Raw genomic sequence first — 5,230 nt, forward strand, 5'->3', positions numbered from 1 at the left:
AGCTCGTCATGGACGGTTGGCAAGAACGGGGCTGTGCGCTGGCGGGAGGATTGCTAGCGGGTCTCGGGTAGGAACCATTCGTCCAATAAGCCATGGGAGGCTCGTCCGGAGCCGACCACTCGAGGCTTAGATCCTCCACGGCCTTTGCGAGGACGCGGATTAGCTCGGTGTCTGGCTTTGGCCTCGGCACTTGAGGGGGAGGGCCTGCTTCAGGCTCCTTGCCGGAATCACCCTATTCCTCCATTTCTGATGCTGCCAAGGACACAGAGTCGTCTGCGGTGATGTCATCGATGACGATGTCCTCCTCGGACACGCTGAAAGAAACCAGCCACTCGCAGCTGAAGAGGGGTGCTGGTCCTCATGTAGGACACGCTGAAAGAAACCAGCCACTCGCAGCTGAAGAGGGGTGCTGGTCCTCATGTACAATGCACGCAGGCGCTGCCCCGCTGTTTTTATATATATAACATTATTAATAAAAACAGAAGCATTCAAATGGAAAAAATAAAGCAGACCGTGCCAATTACAGTACATTACAGAACATACACACACACACTTGAGTCAGCATGTTTATAATGTTTATATTGTCTCTTATCATGTTATTGTTGTGAAAACCAATAATATCCACATGGAAGTTGGCTCCTTAGTTTGATAATAAGAACATGAACACAGGCGTTCCAGAGAGACACACAGATAATAGTGTGTTAAGCAAACTTTCTTACAGCACTTTGTGTTTTCTGTTCTGAAACCACCCTCCCTGAGGAAACTTAAAGGAAGCATATGCCTCACGATAATTTCGCTATCAGATAAGCTGTCTTTTCAGTTCACTCAGGCTACAGCTGCGCTTGCAGTCTGAATGCTGTGATTGATGTGTTTGTTTGCTGTGTTTACTGAGTACTTTTTATAGTTTTTATAGTATGTAAAATGAAGGACAGATTAGGACTTTTGAGCCAATCATGTTGCTCATTGCACATCACCCCATAACACATGCACATCTCATCCACATTACATGGTAGATGTCTGGTTACTCTCAAAACTGCCTGTCCCTGGTACACAGTTTCCCCTTATGTTGTTTTTCAACCTAAAGCAGTTACATGCACAAGTTACATAAAAAACTCAATGTCCCTATGGACTATATACTACCTTGATCATTGTATGTTTAAAAAGATACTTAAATGAGATGAATGCAATCAATGCAAACTTAACAAAATAACAAATTTCCATAACACTCCTCCCTTTTGATCATTATTGATCACTTATATTGATTAATGTAGATAAAATTTTCAAACACATTACCCCTATTGTTTACATTAAGCATGTAAATTTATTAGGATTTAAAACACCATCACTCTCATAAGGGTGAACAAAAGCATTTGCATAGTTTTTTATGGAACATAATCATTCTTAACATATAAGAAAGCTATAAAGAAAACAAACAACTCTTATATTTGATTAGGTAAAAATCTTAGTGTGATATTCAAACAGAAGAAACTTTCTTATCTTTCCTTCGTGTTGCATCATTTCCTAACACAGACAGTGACCTGCTTTAGACCCTATTTATTCTACAGCATAGAATAATAATAATAATAATAATAATAATAATAATGCTTACTTACTACTTACTTACTACTCTTCTTCTGTAGAGCTGCTGCAGGTGTCAGATTTAAGCATCTCATTGTCTTTATTTTCATTAGAAGCACTCACATTATACTTACTTTCACACAAGACATTGTACATTACCATCTGATGAACTACTGAAGATTTCATGTTTGAATTTACAGCTCTTCTAATCATTTCCACTACACAAGGCCAAATACACAGCAAAAATAAAATCATGGCTAGTGCTGAGACAGCAATTAACCCAATGTATTCTGCTTTCTGCCATAAACCCTTAAACCAATTCCATCCTCAGTCATCATTGGCATTTACTTCTCTAGCTGTCAACCTGTGAATTGCATTAGTCATGTTTTGAATACAGTTCCCACAAGTACACGCACCCCCGCCAGGAGATGCAGTGAGCTGGTCCAGAATAAGTCGGTCTTGCAGTGCAGTCAGCTTCAATCCTCGTAGTTCCTCCTTGACGCCTTCCATCATCACAGCATGGAAGAACTTCTCCGCTCCATTCCACAGCCTGTGTTCTCTCGGAACATAATTGTCTCTTGCCAAACTTGATTGTTCTGCTTGGTCTTTCAGTGAGGACACTTTCTTTTCGTTCTCTCTCTTGGCTCTTGTCAGATGGTTCACACAGCCAATACCAGTCTTCCAGCACACTGGTACCCTCGTTGTCAGGCACATGGGCATTGTGGTAGGCCTCTGTGTGTAAAAGTGTTAAGCAGACAGCCCATGCACATGTTTCACTTGTCGAGTTGGTCGTGTAGTTTCTCTGCAGTGGTCAGATGGTATGTTTCCTAACAGCTCAAGTCCCTCGCTATCATCTGTTGGCCCATACTGACCTCAGATCACTCCCACACAGTGATGTTGCTGCATTGTTCAGCTCCCATACACCACTGTATGTTTGTTCACCTCAGTCAGCCAGACGTCCCCCTAGGCACGGGGCAGCTGGTCAATCACTTTACTGAGCTGTAGCCCTATGGTGGCGCTGTAACCTTCCTGCAGTGACTTGTGTGCACCCTTGTAGCTCTCTCTGCCACTTTCACCACAATGTGTGTTATCAGCAAGACCTGATATCATGCAATAGTCCTTCCGCTGGCTTGGGCAGAGTGTCCTTGACCTGCTGAGATATCTGAGAGAGAACAAGAGACAACTATGGACAGTAGTTTAGCATGTCATCTTTACACAAAGCTGTAGAGGGTAATGGTCGTGGTTCTGGTCATACTCCAATGGAAGCTAGCCTGCCAAATCAAATTTCAAATGGACTCAAGTTAGACTTTGTTCTTTTTCTCAGTCTCATATACATTAACACAATGGGGAGTGCTTTTACCCAAGACAGTCCTGTCTGCTCACAACACTTAATTTAGACGTTCTTTAATGTCCCACCTGAGTGATGACTTAATTTGCAAAAGGTGTGCCAATGTCACTCAAACATTATATGATTGAATGGCTGGTTTGGAAGTGGGTGTGCCGCTTGAGGCATCATTTGCCCTCTGCCCACATTGCTTGTTGCACAGATCATACACTATTGACAATGCTTGTCCGCAAGGAAGAGAATCCCTTGGTGAACCAATATTTAAATTTAGCAAATGAAACATTCCCCTTTACTCACGTGATCTAAGGCAATGTACAAGTTTTGCATAGTGTGGGAAAAAGTGTTTTGGCAGACATGGTCTGTTCTCATAGCTGCGTCCTTTGCTGCAGTATCAGCATGATTGTTTCCTAGAAACAAAAAATCATCACTTTTGGAATGTGCGACGCATTTGCAGATAGCAATTGACTTTGGTAGCAAAATTGCTTCTAACAATGTTGCTATTTTATTATGGTTTAGAACAGTCTTACCATCAGACTTTATAAATTTCCTGTGTTTCCACAATGCCCCAAAATCATGACAAATCCCAAAATAGTAATGAGAATCTGTGTAAATGTTAACTGTTTGCCCTTTAGCAGTTTTGCAAGCCTCCGTCAATGCTACTAATTTTGCCGCTTGCGCAGAGCAATGTGTGGGGAGCGCTCCAGATGTTATTGTTGCATATGCAGTGGTTTCAGCTTAATTTGCTCTGTTTTTGCCAATATTTGGGTCTTTAGATGCTTAACCATCAATTAATAGAATTAAGTCAGCATTTTCTAAGGGGGTTTCTTTTAAATCTGGTCTTGGTGTACAGATCTGTTCAAATGTGGCAAAACAGTTGTGTTGTTTCCCCATCCTGCTTCGTAGGGAGCAGTGTAGCAGAATTTAACACTGTGCATCTTTTAATTGTGATGTTTGGCATTTCAAATAGAATTGCATTGTACCTGAGCCATCTGTTGGTTGACAAATGGGATGTTTTCTGTTCCAACAGGATCACAGAGACCGTGCGTGTGAGGAGTATGGTAGTTTAAGAGTACTGTTCAATCAGGATCTTAGAAACAGCATCCTGAGCTGCAGATGCAACAACTCTCATGCATTTTGGCATGCCTGCTGCTACCGGAACGAGCTTACTCGAAAAATAGGCCACAGGTCTCCCCCATGATCCTGTAACAGAACAGAAGTCATGAACCCGTTCTCTCATCAACAGTTTGTACAAAATTTCTCTCTAGGTCTGGGAGTCCCAACGTTGGTTATGTTTTTATCAGTAATATATTCTTAAATGCTTTCTCTGCTTCTGGGATCCAGGTCAGTTTGTCATGTGGCTGCAAGCCCTTCCCGTGAGCCAAAGCGTTTAGGGTTGATTCTTCAGTCGCATAATTTGGAATGAACGTTCGACATTACGAACACATGCCCAAAAATGACATTAGTTACTTTTGCGTGACAGGCTTTGGTGTTTTTTTAGTTGCATGTTTTGGTTTTTTTGATTTGGATTTTTTTTTTTTAGTGATGCGATGACCTAAAAGTCACCTCCCTTTTTACAAACTGCATTTTTGACAAACTTGCTTTGCGACCCTCAGTAGCCAAATGTTTTATAAGTTTTACAGTGTCTTGTTCGCATGTTTCTTTATCTTTTTAACAGGGAAAATAGGTGTATGCACAGGAGAATTTTCACAGTGCACAATTACCCCAGCTGCTCTTAATGATTCAAAAACTTGCATTATACCTTCAGTAGCCTCTCTCTTTAGAGGATATTGAGGTTTACAGGGTCTGTAATCAGACTTTGGAGTGACTTGAACTTGTTCACAATTTTTAACCAGCCCCAAGTCAAATTTGGAGGAAGCCCAAAGTATTTTAGGGACTTCTTTTAGCGCTGGGTGTCTCTACTTCCTCTTCTGAGATAAAAGGATTGTGTTGTTGTCATTGCGTCATCAATCACACAGACTGTGTGTACAGCTTTAACAGCAGGCCCGTGCAAACATATTCGGTAAGCAGACAGTATTGGATTGTATTCAACATTGTCCTTTGCTGACTCCATCCAATTCACATGAAAAATACACATTTTTACAAATAAACCAATGTCTTTCTGGACAACGCAACATGTGGAAGAGAATCAACAACATCAAAAAACATTTGCTGTTCATTTCTCAAATCAACAGCAACAGCGCATCTGTCTTCTGTCCAGATTAAACATTTCAGGTCTATTCAAAGATTTCATCTTTTTCAAATGATACATGTGCTGAGCATTGTAATTCAGAGAATGGCATAATTCAG

The 5,230-nt window shown here is 41.2% G+C and overlaps 1 long non-coding RNA gene across 1 annotated transcript; it reads right to left on the minus strand.

The window, feature by feature from the left end:
* Positions 1 to 1,289: 1,289 nt before the first annotated feature.
* LOC122146155 lies at positions 1,290 to 3,970 on the minus strand. The gene is made up of 2 exons (XR_006160855.1): positions 3,904 to 3,970; positions 1,290 to 3,330 (listed from the first exon to the last, which is right to left on the minus strand). It is a non-coding gene; the product is annotated as an uncharacterized LOC122146155 (long non-coding RNA).
* Between the last annotated feature and the right edge of the window lie 1,260 nt (positions 3,971 to 5,230).

Source organism: Cyprinus carpio, chromosome A9 (genome assembly GCF_018340385.1).
Source record: "Cyprinus carpio isolate SPL01 chromosome A9, ASM1834038v1, whole genome shotgun sequence".
NCBI classification, from domain to species: Eukaryota; Metazoa; Chordata; class Actinopteri; order Cypriniformes; family Cyprinidae; genus Cyprinus; species Cyprinus carpio.